General features: G+C 44.2%; 1 protein-coding gene across 3 annotated transcripts in view; it reads left to right on the plus strand.

The window, feature by feature from the left end:
* LOC124798682 (ERC protein 2-like) overlaps positions 1-19,195 on the plus strand; it is a 482,084-nt gene that overhangs the window by 16,635 nt on the left and 446,254 nt on the right. The window lies entirely within an intron of this gene.

Genomic DNA, 19,195 nt, shown 5'->3' on the forward strand with positions numbered 1-19,195 from the left:
AGGTATGATTTGGTAACATACCAGTCCTCATTTTATTGCCCAGCTGAGTACGGCAGACGCCCAAAATCACAAACCACTAATTATTTTGAGCAGTGTACTTGATTTATTGTGTTACACCTTCAGAGTAAAATTTACCTCTTAATGAGTTGATTATGGTACCATTTTAAATTCGATCAATAGTTCCCCTGGAAGTTTTTATATAGACAACCTGCACCTGGGACGTGGTGACCCGCTGACGGTTTCAGCCGTTTAGTGATATACAGGACCTCCTCTGCTTATCCACTTTACAGGGAACATCTAATCCAGGTGTTAACGAACCCTCGGTCCAAAGTGAGGTGGGGATCAATCACGTTGCAACCGCATCCCTTGACAAATAGCAAGTGGGATATGTTCCAGGAGCAATACTGCTTTGCAGCAGAATTCTGTAGCATATTCTGAGTTCGAATATAAGAAATTTCCTATACAGGGTGTTACAAAAAGGTACGGCCAAACTTTCAGGAAACATTCCTCACACACAAATAAAGAAAAGATGCTATGTGGACATGTGTCCGGAAACGCTTAATTTCCATGTTAGAGCTCATTTTAATTTCGTTAGTATGTACTATACTTCCTCGGTTCACCGCCAGTTGGCCCAATTGAAGGAAGGTAATGTTGACTTCGCTGCTTGTGTTGACATGCGACTCATTGTTGTACAGTACTAGCATCAAGCACATCAGTACGTAGCATCAACAGGTTAGTGTTCATCACGAACGTGGTTTTGCAGTCAGTGAAATGTTTACAAATGCGGAGTTGGCAGACGCCCATTTGATGTATGGATTAGCACGGGACAATAGCCGTGGCGCGGTACGTTTGTATCGAGACAGATTTCCAGAACGAAGGTGTCCCGACAGGAAGACGTTCGAAGCAATTGATCGGCGTCTTAGGGAGCACGGAACATTCCAGCCTATGACTCGCGACTAGGGAAGACCTAGAACGACGAGAACACCTGCAGTGGACGAGGCAATTCTTCGTGCAGTTGACGATAACCCTAATGTCAGCGTCAGAGAAGTTGTTGCTGTACATGGTAACGTTGACCACGTCACTGAATGGAGAGTGCTACGGGAGAACCAGTTGTTTCCGTACCATGTACAGCGTGTGCAGGCACTATCAGCAGCTGATTGGCCTCCACGGGTACACTTCTGCGAATGGTTCATCCAACAATGTGTCAATCCTCACTTCAGTGCAAATGTTCTCTTTACGGATGAGGCTTCATTCCAACGTGATCAAATTGTAAATTTTCACAATCAACATGTGTGCGCTGACGAGAATCCGCACGCAATTGTGCAATCACGTCATCAACACAGATTTTCTGTGAACGTTTGTGCAGGCATTGTTGGTGATGTCTTGATTGGGCCTCATGTTCTTCCACCTACGCTCAATGGAGCACGTTATCATGATTTCATACGGGATACTCTACCTGTGCTGCTAGGACATGTGCCTTTACAAGTACGACACAACATGTGATTCACGCACGATGGAGCTCCTGCACATGTCAGTCGAAGTGTTCGTACGCTTCTCAACAACAGATTCGGTGACCGATGGATTGGTAGAGGCGGACCAATTCCATGGCCTCCACGCTCTCCTGACCTCAACCCTCTTGACTTTCATTTATGGGGGCATTTGAAAGCTCTTGTCTACGCAACCCCGGTACCAAATGTAGAGACTCTTCGTGTTCGTATTGTGGACGGTTGTGATACAATACGCCATTCTCCAGGGCTGCATCACCGCATCAGAGATTCCATGCGACGGAGGGTGGATGCATGTATCCTCGCTAACGGAGGATATTTTGAACATTTCCTGTAACAAAGTGTTTGAAGTCACGCTGGTACGTTCTGTTGCTGTGTGTTTCCATTCCATGATTAATGTGGTTTGAAGAGAAGTAATAAAATGAGCTCTAACATGGAAAGTAAGCGTTTCCGGACACATGTCCACGTAACATATTTTCTTTCTTTGTGTGTGAGGAATGTTTCCTGAAAGTTTGGCCGTACCTTTTTGTAACACCCTATAGACCGAAAAGCTCTTGTCCATGAATCAGCACAGCTTTTGAAAGCATCGCTAGTACGAAACCCAGCTTGCTCCTTTCTCAGTTTCATACTTCTACATTTCTGAAAAGCATTCGACACGATACACCACTGCAGACTGTTAACGAAGTTATGTTCATACGGAATAGGCTCACAGATACGTGACTGGCTCGAAGACTTCTTAAACAATAGAACCCAGTACGTTGTCCTCGGCGGAGAGTGTTCATCGGAGACAGTGGTAACATCAGGAATGCCCCAGGGAAGTGACATACGACGATTGCTATATTCTATATACGTAAATTATCTGGCAGACAGGGTGGGCAGCAACCTGCTGTTGTTCACTGATGATACTGTGGTGTACAGGAAAGTGTCTGTGAAGCGATATGAAATGGAACGAGCATTTGAGAATTGCGGTAGGGAAGGTGAATGGTTGACTTAGGTTCATTGGGAGAATTTTAGGAAAGTGTGGGTCATCTGTAAAGGAGACCACAATAGGACGATAGTGCGACTCACTCTTGAGTATTGCTCGAGTGTTTGGGACCCGCACCAGGTCGGATTTAAAGAAGACATAGAAACAATTCAGAGGCGAGCTATTAGATTTGTTACCGGTAGGTCCGATCAGCATCGAAGTCTTGCGGATATACTTCGGGAGGTCAAGTGCGAATCCCTGGAGGGAAGAAGACGTTCATTCCGAAGAACACCTCTGAAAAAGTTTAGAGAACCGGCATTTGAAGCTGACTGCAGAACGATCCTACTGCCGCCAAAATACATTTCACGAAGGGACCACGAGATAAGATAGGGGAAATAGGGCTTATAAACAGCCGTTTTTCCCTCGTTCTATCTGCGAGTTCAATAGGAATGGAAACGACTAGTTGTGGTAGAAGGTACCCTCCGCCACGCACCGTAGTATGTATGTAGCTGTAGATGTAGTTGTATTCCATAGCCAGAGGTATCGTCCCGATTTTCTCTTATAACTTTCGACTCTGTCGCTTCCGAACCAGGGTCCCTTACCTCAGACTGATACATTTGGCATTCTCCATGATCCCTGAAAGTATGGAACATCAACACGGAAACATCCTGTAGACTGATTATCCTTGGAGCAGGTCGCTTACAAGCCACAGCATTCTCATCAGCAGCGGTGTGTACAAGGCACGGACAAAAGTTGGAGCAGTGATGAAATCAATTCAATTTAGAGGCAGTCTGCGAAAAGACATACCTGTACAGAGTTTTTTAGAACAGAGTTGTTATTCTACAGCGAATATTCACTCTGCAGCAGAACGTGCGCTGAAATAAAACATGCTAACAGATTAAAACTGTGTGCCAGACCAGGACTAGAAGAGGGAACCTTCGCCTTTCATCGGTACCTGCTCCACCAATAAAGTTCCCCGGACATGACTCACAGCTTTACTTCCGCCAGTACCTCATCTACAACTTTCCAAACGTCACAGAGTTTTAATTTTGCAGGAAGTTTGAGTACTGTTCTTACTTTAATCACTTACGTGTCATAAAACTGAGAAGGCTTAATGAACTTCTGCGGTAAGCAAAGATTTTATGACAAAACCCCACTATTCACCATCGTGCATACACGGTGTTTGAAATGTGCGTGGTTAAATCATCCTGTAGTTTCAACTCAAGTACTAAAATCTCTAGACCTAAGACGTGGCTCTTCACCACATAGCGATGTCTGACGTGTTAAGTTGTTTGCTTTCCGAAATATGCAGGCATTTCACGTTCGATGCACCTCTTGCTGCGCGTGGCTTCCTCGGGAACCAATAACTGGAAGGCAGGTTTCCATCGCCGCATAATCGGCTCGTTTCTCACGCACCGAGCGAATTAGCGTACTGGTTATCACAATAGACTCGCGTTCGGGAGAACGATGGTTCAAACCCGCGTACGGCCTTCCTGATTCAGGATTTCCGTGATTTGCCTAAATCGTTTCAGGCAAATGCCGGGATGGCTTCTTTGAGAGGGCAAGGCCGACTTCCTTCTCCGTCCTTCCCTAATCCGATGGGACCGATGACCCCGCTGTTTGGTCGACTCTCCCAAATCAACCAACCAATCGTTTCTCGCGCCCTGACAGGTAGCATATACACCTCCCCAGCAGAATTATCTGAACAGCTGTAAGTGGACGTTAATATGGGCTGTGTCCACCATTCGTTTTCTGACGGCTTGAACCCTGCTGGTGTCAGTACCACGAGGTGTCTGAATGTCTGCAGAGGAATGGTAGCCCATTCTTTCTGAAGAGCCGAAGCCATAGAAAATAGTTATGTAGGACGCTGGAGTCTCGAACCAAGTCGACGTTCAGACCACTCCCAAAGCTGTTCCATTGGGTTCAGATCGGGGCTCTTGGAGTCCAGTCCATATCCGGAATGCTATTGTGCACAAATCATTGCCCCACAGACCATGCTTTATGACACGGTGCATTGTCATGCTGATACAGTCACCGTCTGCGAAATGTTCATCTATTGTGTTGTAAAATGTGTTCCTATTCTTCTGCATTTAGCGTCTTGGTAAGTGCAGTAAGAGAACCGTACCCTAACCACGAAAAACACCCCCATACCATAGCATTATCTCCCCAAACTTCATTGATGGCACTATGTTCTCCACGAATTCGCAAAACCCAAATCCTCTCATCGGATTGCCGCAGGGCCCAGCATGATTGATCACTCTAAATCACTCATTTCCGGTCGTCCACTGCCCAGTGGCGTCGCTTTTTACACCACCTCAAGCGGCGCTTAGCATTAACTACAGACGTATATGGCTTATGAGGAGCATCAGGACAATTGTACACCATTCTCTTCAAGTCGCCACGCACAGTCGTTGTGCCAACTGGACGGCTGGTAGCACTTTGGAGTTTTTACGGTGTGTGTTGTCTTCCTGCAAATGCCTTTTTGTTGACAATTTGACATTTATGGTTTAGGTTGTCGGGCACAGAGACCTCACATTAATTTGTGCTGCCTTGAAAAAGACGGCGGTGTTCAGCTGTCGAAATATCGCGAGTTGTCGAAGCTGTTACCCGGATGCGTTCCCGGCAACTATTTGAACATTCGATAAGTCGGGAAAAGGCTCACGTTTCACAAATCATGTTGTACTTCTGAAAACCTTCATTAGTTGCATCAGGAGCTTGTGAATGATGTGAAAACAGGAGTGTGGTGCGCGATTAGTGCAACACGAATTATTCGACCGATCTTTTTTCCCCGGTCTGTATCTTATGACAGGTACGTGAACAGTACAATGAAACATTTTACCACAGAACGGACCACTAACGAAAAGGCCTACAGTTATTGGATGGTTCCTCTATCATCGAAAACACCCCTTGATACTGCCATAGCAGCATTGGTGGTGTGTGCTTTTGCATTGTTCTGCGTGAAAGAACCACAGTGCATGATCAAAGCGTGCGTGAATTCGGGTGATGTTGGCAATAGTAGGGGGCGTTTCTCTCGCAAGGGACCTGCTCCATCTTGCCACCAGGAACTGAAGATGTCGTTTCATGTCGTCTCTACATCCGTCTCACCTTTCGGATTCTGCTTAATTCTTAGTATGGAGAAATGCTCAATCAGGACTTTTTATGAAGGATTACTCTTATACAGTTGGGAGCCATGGAACGGTATATATCTCGCTGAAGTTATACATCGCCTGCAGGGTGCTGTACGTAACTATTGTATAAAGTGATGAGTAAGGTTGGGCAATGCCTTTCTGTATCGCTTTTATTCACAATGAAGTTTGTTGCTTTACAGTTGTGTATCTTCTGCATTACAGGTGATAACCTCATAGTGCAATACATCTTATTAAACTCTTTATAAGTAATCATCAACTGAACTACCGTTTACTATAAAGCACATGAACAGTTTATCGCTTCACCATCGAATAATCTGAAGGATTCTTTCATTAGTTAACAAAGTTTCATCTAGTTTTCGCTGAAGCCTTCTATACTGTAGAGCAGTGGCTCCCATCCTGGGGGTAATTACCCCCTGAGGGGTAAAATGAAATTTTATGAGGGATGAAAACAAAAGGGTTCAAGGCCCAACGGTACCGACCGACCGCCTATCATCATCTGTCAATAAGCGTCACTGGATGTGGATATGGAGGGACATATGGTCAGCACACTTCTCTCCTGCCTGTTGTCTGTTTTCGAGGCCGGAACCGCTACTTCTCAATCAAGTAGCTCCGCAATTGGCCTCCCAAGGATGAGTGCAGCCTGCTTGCCAAGAGCGCTCCGTAGACCAGGACGGTCACCAGTCTAAGCGTTAGCCAAGCCCGACAGTGCATTACTTCGGTGATCCGACGGGAACCAGTGTTACCACTGATGCAAGACCGTTGGTACTGATTACGTAAGTTACTAAGAATTACAATTTTTTTCAAATACTAGTGAACGCATGCCACAGTGAGGTGAAGGTTACACTTTGTGAAACAAATGTATGAACAGTATCTTCCGCACACGGTCCACGCACTACACACATACTTTGTACCGCAAATGTATGATTATGAAAATGATACACTTATATCACATGTGCTTAAATACCTCACGAAAGTGCATTCTCTGCAGGTAGTTTTCGCAACAGAGCAGAAATTGCTTCATTATTCAAATGGCTCTGAGCACTATGGGACTTAGCTTCTGAGGTCATCAGTCCCCTAGAAATTAGAACTGCTTAAACCCAACTAACCTAAGGACATCACACACATCCATGCCCGAGGCAGGATTCGAACCTGCGACCGTAGCGGTCGCGCGGTTCCAGACTATAGCGCCTAGAACCGCTCGGCCACTCCGACCGGCGCTTCATTATTCACTTCGCAACAATAAACAGTATAATTGATAGCACAACACACTGGTAAGTATATAAGCGATACTATACTGCTATAGTGCCAACACTGTATTACTATTATTATTATTATTATTTTCTTATTATTAACGGCGGTGGTCAGACACAAAGCATTGGCAGACTGAGAACTTCCAGTTTATATCATTTCAGAAGTAAGGAGTACAGAAGTCACGTGGTTTACAAACAGTAGTCTTACGAATAGTGGCCACATTTTAGCTTGCTTGATTTGAAATGGGGGTGCAGGATATGGTTGCGTGGAGGAAGCATGTTTTTTAACAAGTGTCTACCCACAACGTGAATAGCCTACTTATTTTTCGGAGAAGGAGTTGTACCTAGCAGCCACCAGGCACTGAGAATTACTTCATCATTCCATAAAAGGGTTGTTGGAAATAACCAGTACCAGAAGTCTCATTGACTCATTAGTTCGTGGTTTAATAAAGCGCCTACACAAACTAAATGTCATTTATCTTTTGTCGTTTTAAAAATGAAAGTATTTCAAGAAAGTTCTTTTTCATTCTGAAGTTTGGTTGTACGCTATGGCTGATGATGATGGAGGGAGGGGGGCAGGAGGGGGAGAGGTTATTGTCTAATATTTGATTCCACGTAGGGGTAATGGTTTCAGAAAGGTTGCGAACCAATTCTGTGAAGAGTTCTTCTTCTTCTTCTTCTTCTTCTTCTTCTTCTTCTTCGTCCGCAGCTCGTGGTCGTGCGGTAGCGTTCTCGCTTCCCGCGCCCGGGTTCGATTCCCGGCCGGGGTCAGGGATTTTCTCTGCCTCGTGATGACTGGGTATTGAGTGATGTCCTTAGGTTAGTTAGGTTTAAGTAGTTCTAAGTTCTAGGGGACTGATGACCATGGCTGTTAAGTCCCATAGTGCTCAGAGCCATTTCTTCTTCTTCTTCTTCTTCTTAGTATTGCCGTCGCTTTCCATTTCGCCTTCGTTAGCGGGGCTTCAGTGCCAACGAAGTCGCCTTCTGTGGCGTGTACGTTCTTGCCGTTGGCCCTTGGTCAGCTACGGTAGAAAACGTATCAGGAGCCGCATTTCAACCCACGTAAACACCCCGCACACGAGACCGCGTCCACCACCTAACAGTTTGGTTTTCGTTTTAACCACATTCTGATGCCGACGTGGCAAATCTGTTGCTTACTGCAGTCGGTCCTTGCGTGGAGCGTCCAGTAACGTGGTTCGTGTGCACAAGCTCTCTATGATGTGCGGCGTTGCGATGGCCAAAGGTACACGTTTGGGGCAGCAGCTTCGGTAGCCCGCAGCGAGTTGGTGCTCCTGGGTTGCACGATTGCTCGCCTATTGTAGCTGTCAGCGGACACTGAATTGGTTAGTGATTTTTTGCATTGCGACTCGTCTAACCACCGCTACAATTCTCCGTAGTTGAAACCGGCACCCGTCGTCAACAAGTTGTCTGCACAAACCGTGGTGCTCACGATGCGCTCGCGACGCAGTGGTACGCTGCAAAACCTGTGCTGGCAACATCTCTGAGACGTGGAGCCGCATGCGTCGGGCAGCCACCACCTAGCCTCGCCCACATATTTTGGTATGAGCACGTTGTCCATCCTGCGCCCGACTGTCGCGTCGATGGCCTGCCCGAACTCTGGCCTCATTCCAGTCACGCAACATGCGGAGAAATATTCCATTCGCCACTGCGATACAGTTTCCAAACCAGCAGCTATCTCTACTTCAATTACTCACGAGTGTACTTACTTGAACTTTCAATATGCTTTGTCTTGTGGTAGGCGACCTTTTTTTTTTTAATGTGCATTTCATTTCATCAGAAGAACATACCACTGACCGCAAATGAACACATGAGACTGTACATTTCAAGAACAGGAAATTTCAAATGACATGGCTTATTGTACTGTACAGGACGGCTCGGGTGGGAGATATGGGCGGAACGGAAAAGATGATTGTCAGGAGCTATAAAAAAGTCATGCACAGAAAGAATATGTCTGCGTTTATTGCAGGTTCGAGTTACAAAAGGACTCTGCGGGATACATGTAGGTAGCTATATGCCAGTTTCGTAGGCAATAGGGAAGGTTGTAATAAGATGTTAAAAAGGAACAGTGATATTGCTGTGCAAATGGAGGATAATAGAAAGAGAGGGACAGTTGCGTGTTATAAAAGATACAAGGGCAGACGAAAAGCACAAAAGAGGCAAGAATAGACGGCGGAAAGCCGTCTGCCTTGTAACAGGACTAAATCACAAAAGAGCATAACCAGAAGTATCTCTCTGCAGGCAGATGATGTGGGCAGTCACATAGCCTCTCTCCCACGCCTCCTGAATGATAATTAAAAGAATGACGGGCTATGCTGCGACTTAGTGCTGGTTGTACTGTCTTTGAACTTTGTTCCATCGATTCAGCACGCATATAGCGGCACGTGTATTTGGCTAGAACGACTGGACACTCAATGTAAAGTATCAGGAGACTAAGGGTGAGCCAGAAGTCACGCAACCATAAATTCAAAAATTCAAATCTTTATTAATGTACTTGATTCATGATATATGTTATTGTTGTTGTGGTCTTCAGTCCTGAGACTGGTTAGATGCAGCTCTCCATGCTACTCTATCCTGTGCAAGCTTCTTCATCTCCCAGTACTTACTGCAACCTACGTCCTTTTGAATCTGTTTAGTCTATTCATCTCTTGGTCTCCCTCTACGATTTTTACCCTCCACACTGCCCTCCAATGCTAAATTTGTGATCCCTTGATGTCTCAGAACATGTCCTACCAATCGGTCCCTTCTTCTTGTCAAGTTGTGCCACAAACTCCTCTCCTCCCCAATTCTATTCAGTACCTCCTCATTAGTTATGTGATCTACCCATCTAATCTTCAGCATTCTTCTGTAGCACCACATTTCGAAAGCTTCTATTCTCTTCTTGTCCAAACTATTTATCGTCCATGTTTCACTTCCATACATGGCTACACCCTATACAAATACTTTCAGAAACGACTTATTGACACTTAAATCTATACTCGATGTTAACAAATTTCTCTTCTTCAGAAACACTCTTCTTGCCATTGCCAGTCTACATTTTATATCCTCTCTACTTCGACCATCGTCACTTATTTTGCTCCCCAAATAGCAAAACTCCTTTACTACTTTAAGTGTCTCATTTCCTAATCTAATTCCCTCAGCATCACCCGTCTTAATTCGACTACATTCCATTATCCTCGTTTTGCTTTTGTTGATGTTCATCTTATATCCTCCTTTCAAGACACTGTCCATTCCGTTCAACTGCTCTTCCAAGTCCTTTGCTGTCTCTGAGAGAATTACAATGTCATCGGCGAACCTCAAAGTTTTTATTTCTTCTCCATGGATTTTAATACCTACTCCGAATTTTTCTTTCGTTTCCTTTTTCTGCTTGCTCAATATACAGATTTAACAACATCGGGGAGAGGCTACAACCCTGTCTCACTCCCTTCCCAACCACTGCTTCCCTTTCATGTCCCTCGACTCTTATAACTGCCATCTGGTTTCTGTACAAATTGTGAATAGCCTTTAGCTCCCTGTATTTTACCCCTGCCACCTTTAGAATTTGAAAGAGGATATTCCAGTCAACATTGTCAAAAGCTTTCTCTAAGTCTACAAATGCTAGAAACGTAGGTTTGCCTTTCCTTAATCTTTCTTCTAAGATAAGTCGTAAGGTCAGTATTGCCTCACGTGTTCCAGTATTTCTACGGAATCCAAGCTGATCTTCCCCAAGGGTGGCTTCTACTGGTTTTTCCATTCGTCTGTAAAGAATTCGCGTTAGTATTTTGCAGCTGTGGCTTATTAAACTGATTGTTCGGTAATTTTCACATCTGTCAACACCTGCTTTCTTTGGGATTGGAATTATTATATTCTTCTTGAAGTCTGAGGGTATTTCGCCTGCCTCATACATCTTGCTCACCAGATGGTAGAGTTTTGTCAGGACTGGCTCTCCCAAGGCCGTCAGCAGTTCTAATGGAGTGTTGTCTACTCCCGGGGCTTTGTTTCGACTCAGGTCTTTCAGTGCTCTGTCAAACTCTTCACGCAGTATCTTATCTCCCATTTCGTCTTCATCTACATTCTCTTCCAGTTCCAGAATATTGTCATCAAGTACATTGCCCTTGTATAGACCCTCTATATACTCCTTCCACCTTTCTGCTTTCCCTTCTTTGCTTAGAACTGGGTTTCCGTCTGAGCTCTTGATATTCATACAAGTGGTTCTCTTTTATCCAAAGGTCTCTTTAATTTTCATGTAGGCAGGATCTATCTTACCCCTAGTGAGATAATCCTCTACATCCTTACATTTGTCCTCTAGCCATCCCTGTTTAGCCATTTTGCACTTCCTGTCGATCTCATTTTTGAGACGTTTGTATTCCTTTTTGCCTGCTTCATTTACTGCGTTTTTATATTTTCTCCTTTCATCAATTAAATTCAATATTTCTTCTGTTACCCAAGGATTTCTACTAGCCCTCGTCTTTTTGCCTACTTGATCCTCTGCTGCCTTCACTACTTCATCCCTCAGAGCTACCCATTCTTCTTCTACTGTATTTCTTTCCCCCATTTGTGACAATTGTTCCCTGAAACTCTGTACAACCTCTGGTTTAATCAGCTTGTCCAGATCCCATATCCTTAAATTCCCACCTTTTTGCAGTTTCTTCAGTTTTAATCTACAGCTCATAACCAATAGATTGTGCTCAAGAGTCCACATCTGCCCCTGGAAATGTCTTACAATTTATTACCCGGTTCCTAAATCTCTGTCTTACCATTATATAATCTATCTGATACCTTCTAGTATTTCCAGGATTCTTCCATGTGTACAACCTTCTTTTATGATTTTTGAACCAAGTGTTCGCTACGATTAAGTTATGCGCTGTGCAAAATTTTACCAGACGGCTTCCTCTTTCATTTCTTTCCCCCAATCCATACTCACCTACTATGTTTCCTTCTCTCCCTTTTCCTACTCTCGGATTCCAGTCACCCATGACTATTAAATTTTCGTCTCCCTTCACTACCTGAATAATTTCTTTTATCTCATCATACATTTCATCAATTTCTTCATCATCTGCAGAGCTAGTTGGCATATAAACTTGTACTACTGTAGTAGGCGTGGGCTTCGTGTCTATCTTGGCCACAATAATGCGTTCACAATGCTGTTTATAGTAGCTTACCCGCACTCCTATTTTTTTATTCATTATTAAACCTACTCCTGCATTACACCTTTTTGATTTTGTATTTATAACCCTGTAGTCACCTGACCAGAAGTCTTGTTCCTCCTTCCACCGAACTTCACTAATTCCCACTATATCTAACTTTAACCTTTCCATTTCCCTTTTTAAATTTTCTAACCTACCTGCCCGATTAAGGGATCTGACATTCCACGCTCCGATCTGTAGAACGCCAGTTTTCTTTCTCCTGATAATGACATCCTCTTGAGTAGTCCCCGCCCGGAGATCCGAATGGGGGACTATTTTACCTCCGGAATATTTTACCCAAGAGGACGCCATCATCGTTTAACCATACAGTAAAGCTGCATGCCCTCGGGAAAAATTACGGCTGTAGTTTCCCCTTGCTTTCAGCCGTTCGCAGTACCAGCACAGCAAGGCCGTTTTGGTTAGGGTTACAAGGCCAGATCAGTCAATCATCCAGACTGTTGCCCCTGCAACTACTGAGAAGGCTGCTGCCCCTCTTCAGGAACCACACGTTTGTCTGGCCTCTCAACAGATACCCCTCCGTTGTGGTTGCACCTACGGTACGGCCATGTGTATCGCTGAGGCACGCAAGCCTCCCCACCAACGGCAAGGTCCATGGTTCATGGCATGGGGGGGGGGGGGGTCATGAAATATATATTTTCTCATAACAAATTCTGAGAATGTCATCCATGTGCTGCAACACACATCTCAACAGGTTTTTTCGTTTTTTAGATGGTTGCCATATTTGTGTTGCATATTTCGTCTTCGATGTTGTTGTGCTTCAGTTAGTCGATTGTCTGAGGACTGCTCTTATAGACCTTGTTCTTCGGGTGCCCCAAAGAAAAAAGTCGGAGATAAATCTGAGGATCTAGGCAGCCACAGGTCACTTGAAATGACGTGTCCCCCAAAAAACACAGGCATTATTGTCATTGTCCTATTCCCCGTGTGCACCGTTACATCATCTTGCTGCAGTTCGTAGTGTCGTTCATCAGGCCCTAACAATGCTACAAATCGCATGATAATGTCATAGTAACGTTCAGCTATTATCGTTTCCGAAGAAACAAACGGGCCTGCAATTGTTTTGCGTGAACTTGCATACCAAACACCAACCTTCTGTGATTGTAATTGGGTGGTGAACGCGAGGATTTTCTGAACTCTAATATTTGTCGTTCTGGTTGTTTACATAACAACTACCGAGCGATGCGGCGCAGTGGTTAGCACAATGGACTCGCATTCGGGAGGACATCCCGATTTAGATTTTCCGTGATTTCCCTAAGTCGCTCCACACAACGTTTCTCCAGTTTTCAATCGTCCCGTGTTCACGCTTCTTACACCAAGCGAGGCGTCGTTTGGCATTTACCGTCGTAATGTGTGGCTAATGAGCAGTCGCTCGACATGACATCCAAGTTTTCTCACATCCCACCATACTGTCATAGTACTTCAGTGGATCCTGATACAGCTTGGAATTCCTGTGTGATGGTGTGGATAGATGTGTACCTATTACACGTTACGACCCTCTTTTACTGTCAGCGGTCTCTGTCTGTCAACAGACCAGGTCGGCCTGTACGCTTTTGTGCTGTACGTGTCCCTTCACGTTTCCACTTGACTATCAAATCGGAAACAGTGGACCTAGGGATGTTTAGGAGTGTGGAAATCTCGCGTACAGACGTATGACACAAGTGACACCCAATCACCTGACCAAGTTCGAAGTCGTGAGTTCCGCGGAACGTCCCATTCTGCTCTCTCACGATGTCTTATGACTACTGAGGTCGCTCATATGGAGTACCTGGCAGTAGGTGTCATCACAATGCATCTCGTATGAAAAACGTGTGTTTTTGCTAGTGTCCGGATACTTTTGATCACATAATGTATATCATGCATTCCTGCATACAAAATTAGGCTAACATATTTTTTAAATGTTGGAGGGGATCTATGTCTCGCTCCATTCTCGAGAAAGTGGGTTATATAGTGCTCTCCATTGTGCTTGTGTGCCCAAATAAAGCGAGAATGGAATATTCACAACATCCTTCATATTTCATTCATCATTGCGGATGCAGACCTACGGTCGACCTGCTGCGAGAACTTCAAAGTAGCGAGCATAGAGGACATGGACTGTAGTTAGATGGTGCTAGGTTGGAATGTGGGTCAGCCGAGTGGCGTGCAGAGATAGTCTACGCAGTTGCGATAAACACTGTGTCCGGTTGATCCACGGTGGCTTCAGAATAGGTTATGAAGAGTTAGTAAACAGGAGATCCGAATTCGAATCCCGGTCCGGCACACATTTTCACTCGCCGCTGATTCCGCATAAAGCATCGATGCAGTTGAAATAATAGTTCCTTCCCTTTCCTTTCCTTTCTTCCCCCTCCACCTCCATTTTACGTATTATGCATAGTATTCGTCTACATTTCATTTTATTTATGTTGATTTCATGTACTGGCTCATTCCATGAGCATGGAGATTTGCACCTCAATTTGGGCCCACGGAACTGGACGTGCAAAATAATTTTTTTTTAAATTTCACTAAAATGTAGAGGAAGTTCGAAGAATATAGAATCAGCATTAATGGGAAAGAATTTAACCAAGATTTTAAAAGTAACTAATCCCATAAGAAAAACAGGGTGTTAAATAACTATAGAAGAACAATAACTACTATATGGGGGTGGACATTGTATTCTTGATAGGCATTATACATAAAGAAAGACAAAATGAAAACGGAATAACTTGAAATTATACTTGTTTTTTATTTATTTTTAACTTGTTGAGAGCTTGTTTCGATAAAAGTATGAAAATGATTAAGCCTCTCGGAGCATATAAACTGATTTACCTCATTTACCTTCACATTAACAAACTATTTACACTAACAGCTTCATTTCATCTGGTTTCTTTGTTGTTTTTGTCCTTTTATTCCAGTACTCATTCATTTCCTCCCTATCATTTTTGCCTTGTTTTTTTTTTCTTCTTGATCCAGTGCTCATTCATCTTCTCTCCATTATTTTCCTTTCTTCACTTTGTACTACTGCTATTTATTATTTTATTTTTTAATGCCTTGGTCGCCTTCGAAGGTGAGGATCGTCTTTGTAAATGAGGTTTGGCTCCGATTCCTAATTATTTCGTATTCTTACTTTCCAGTTATTTTCATATTTCTGTAATCCAGGCTGTGTTGAAGCATTTTTCCAGAAATATATGAGTATTTGTTTTGTTAGCTTGTCTTCTTTCACTCGGGAGAGCTCACCAAAAAAGAATAACCTTTCCTTTGCCATTTCCTCCAATAGTTCACATTTTGGTGGATCTCTTCATTGTTTTCAATTTTCCAGCTCTCTTTTCTTTGTTTTTCGTGTATAATTTATTTTTCTAAAGTACCATCTTCCAAGAACCTTTAGACTATCCAACTTGTAGCTCAGTGTCAGGCATTCTCATGCATATAAACATTTCAGCTAGTGCCATTATGGAATAGAATTTTAATTTAGTATTTCTCGGTGTACACATTGTGTTGTAAATGTGTTTAGTTAAGCAACATCTTCATTCTATTGTATTAATTCATACATCTATTGCAGATTTTTCTAATTTGCCTTCTATTTACAAAACTTTAACGCTATTAACTGTGTCATACTGTCTCTGCCTGCGAGAATACGTGTGGGTTTTCGTGCTCTTTTTTAACTTTCTTTGTTTTCGGTTAACTCATGTTAAGCGTAAAAAAGGGACTGACAATGAACTCATTCGTAAAAGCGAAATGATGTTCTTTACTTGTTTTAACGGCCCTAATAACATTTTTAATTCGTTTCACTCGACTGGTTTTATCCGAGAGTCGCCATTTTTCGTAGAAACAAGATAAAGTCATACTGCGTGGCTGATGCTGTCACATGAAATAAGCTCCGATAAACGGTTTTTCCGTAGAACAGAAGTTCAGGGCGTTATTGAAATGCCAGATCAATGATGGCAGCTCGATGAGATATTTTTCGGCCACCACGACGGGGTTGCAACCAGCTTCTCTCTCTCTCTCTCTCTCTCTCTCTCTCTCTCTCTCTCCCTCTCCCCCCCCCCCCCCCCAGTCCCTCCATCCCTCCCTCCCCCTCCCCCCCCCCTCCCCCCCACACACACTTTGCAGTAAATCTGTAACTGGATCTTGGCAGTTCGTGCAAGATTGTTTCACCGATAGTGAAATCGTGCATCCACTCGTCTGATCTGAGAACACGAAAAGCTGCTAAATATAACACCGCTCAACAGTAAAACGCAGAATATAAAGCAAAATATACCGGTATCAGTGTCAGACAGGAGACAAATGAGTTATTCGATTATGTCTCAGTCGTCTGCTGTTTTGCCAGCTAGTCGATTGAACTGTTTTGCCGATTGACCTAGCGTCTTACCACGTGCTAGGAAAAATTACATGGTGCCAGTTACCGCCAAAGTATAGACGTTCTGTTGAAATTTGTCACGTCTGTCGCCGTTGCCAACATAATAATTGAACGTTGCGCCAGACGGGCTAAATAAACGACTAAAAAACTGATTTGCTGTGGCGGGACACTTCATTACAGCGATAGATAAACTCCCGTGGTCCTTGCAAACGATCTGTTCTGAACGGCTGCCTAAATTTAATTCATCGCCCATTTGATATCCACTGCTGGACGATTGCCTCATCTAACTCATCATGCATTATGTTCTTCAACTTTACGTGTCCTACTTGCCCTGCCTATAGCCGCCCAATTCCATCTAATTTTCGTTAAAAAATAGCTTATTTCTGGCGTTTTGATTCAAATTTTCAAGTATTATTAATTGTTATCATCCATGAATTAGGCATAAATTTAGTGTGTCCAGTATACTTCATGTTGCTTCGCTAAGACGGAAGTGTGCTTCGTTTGAACACTATGTGTCAAAAGTATCTGGACAACTGTTAAAGGACATTAACATGAGGTGTGTCCACACTTCGCCATTGTGACAGCTTGAACTATGCTGAGGACACATTCAATGAGATGTCTTGAGAGACTTTCAGTGAAATATCTGATTTTACGCTGAAGAGCCAAAGAAACTGGTACACCTGCCTAATACCGTGTTGAGCTCCGCGAGCACGCAGAAGTGCCACATCACGACGTGGCATGGACTCGGCTAATGTCTGAAGCAGTGTTGGAGGGAATTGACACTATGAATCTTGCACGGCTGTCCATAAATCCGTAATAGTACGAGGGGGTGGAGATCTGTTCTGAACAGCACGTTGCAAAGCATCCCAGATATGCTCAATATTGTTCATGTCTGTGGAGTTTGGTGGCCAGCGGCAGTGTTTAAACTCCGAAGAGTCACTCTGTAGCAATTCTGGACGTGTGTGTGTGTGTGTGGGGGGGGGGGGGGGGGTCGCATTGTCCTGCTGGAATTGCCCAAGTCCGTCAGAATGCACAATGGACATGAATGGATGCAAGTGGTCAGACAGGATGCTTACGTACGTGTCACCTATCAGAGTCGTATCTAGACGTATCAGGGGTTCCATGTTACTCCAACTGCACACGCACCACACCATTAAACAGCCTCCACCAGCCTGAACAGTCCCCTGCTGACATGTGGAGTCAGTGGATTAATGAGGTTTTCTCCATACCCGATACAATTTGAAACGAGACTCGTCCGACCAGGCAACTTGTTTCCAGTCATCAAAAGTCTAATGTCGGTGTTCACGGACTCAGGCGAGGCGTAAGCTCTGTGTCGTGCGATCATGTTTCATTGAACGGTTCGCACGCTGACACTTGTTAATGGGCCAGCATTGAAATCTGCAGCAAATTGCGGAAGGGTTGCACTTCTGTCACGTCGAACGATTCTCTTCAGTCGTCGTTGGTCCCGTTCTTACAGGATCTTTTTCGGGCCGCAGCGATGTCCGAGATTTGATGTTTTGCCTAATTCCTGGTACTCACGGTACACTCGTGAAATGGTCGTACGGGAAAATCGCCACTTCATCGCTACCTGGGAGGTGCTGTGTCCCATCGCTCGAGCGCCGACTATAACACCACGTTAAAACTCACTAAAATCTTGATAACCTGCCCTTGTAGCAGCAGTAACTGATCTAACAACTGCGCCAGACACTTATTGTCTTACATAGGCGTTGCCGATCGCAGCGCCGAATTCTGCTTGTTTACGCATGTATGCCTCTACCAGTTTCTTTGGCGCTTCAGTGTATATGGAGGAATTTCAACCGATTCTCGCTCAAGACCCGAAAGCAGAGAAGGTAGAGGTGTTGGATGCTGGGGTCGGGAGCGAAGTCGACGTTGTAATTGATCCCAAAGGAGTTTCATTGGCTTCAGACCGGGACTCTGGGCAGGCCAGTCTATTTCAGGAATGTTATTGTTCGCAAATCGTTGCCTCACATATCGCGCTTTATGACATGGTGTATTATCATGCTGATATTGCTCCTCTGCTGTACACAGTACACAGTACTGTAAAACGCACCCATGCCCTTCTGCATTTCGCCTAATCGCAATAAGGGGACCAAACCCTAACCACGAAAAATACCCCCATACCGTAACGCCATCCCCTCCGTATTTCACTGTTGGCACTCACCTGCTGGCAGGTAACGTTCTCCAGGCATTCACCAAACCCAAGCTCTTCCATCGGTTTTCCACAAGGTACAGCGTTATTCATCACTCCAAATTTCGAGTCATCCACTGTCCAGTTGCATCGGTCTTTACACCACGCCTAACATCGCTTAGCATTGACTGCAGAAATGTATCAGGAGCTGCTCGACCGTTGTAACCGTTCTTTCTAGCTCCCTGCGCACAGTCATTGTGCTAGATGGATTGCTGCTAGCACTCGTGAATCATTCGAAATGGGGTATATGTCCATATGGAGTTTATTTGCTTCAAATAATCCTGTAATATCCCAGAATGTTGACCATTCCTCCTGGGACATCCTGCTGTATTATATGACTTCTTGAAACGTACAACCTCGGAATTTTAACAATAAACTTCTCCGTGACGCATAACACCGTCTCTTCTAGTGTCAACTGCTGGAATTTGATGAGTGTTTCCTTGAGGCTGCCATTGTTACTCAACAAATAGGTGCTGCTCTTTTTTGGTTTCTGAATTTCCTTGATCAGTCGTACCCGAAGAGGTCTCCAGAGTGACAAAAAAATCCGCCCGAATAGGCCTTGGAAGGCTCAACGGAACCGACCGGCC

This window comes from Schistocerca piceifrons, chromosome 5, assembly GCF_021461385.2.
Source record: "Schistocerca piceifrons isolate TAMUIC-IGC-003096 chromosome 5, iqSchPice1.1, whole genome shotgun sequence".
In the NCBI taxonomy this organism is placed as follows: domain Eukaryota; kingdom Metazoa; phylum Arthropoda; class Insecta; order Orthoptera; family Acrididae; genus Schistocerca; species Schistocerca piceifrons.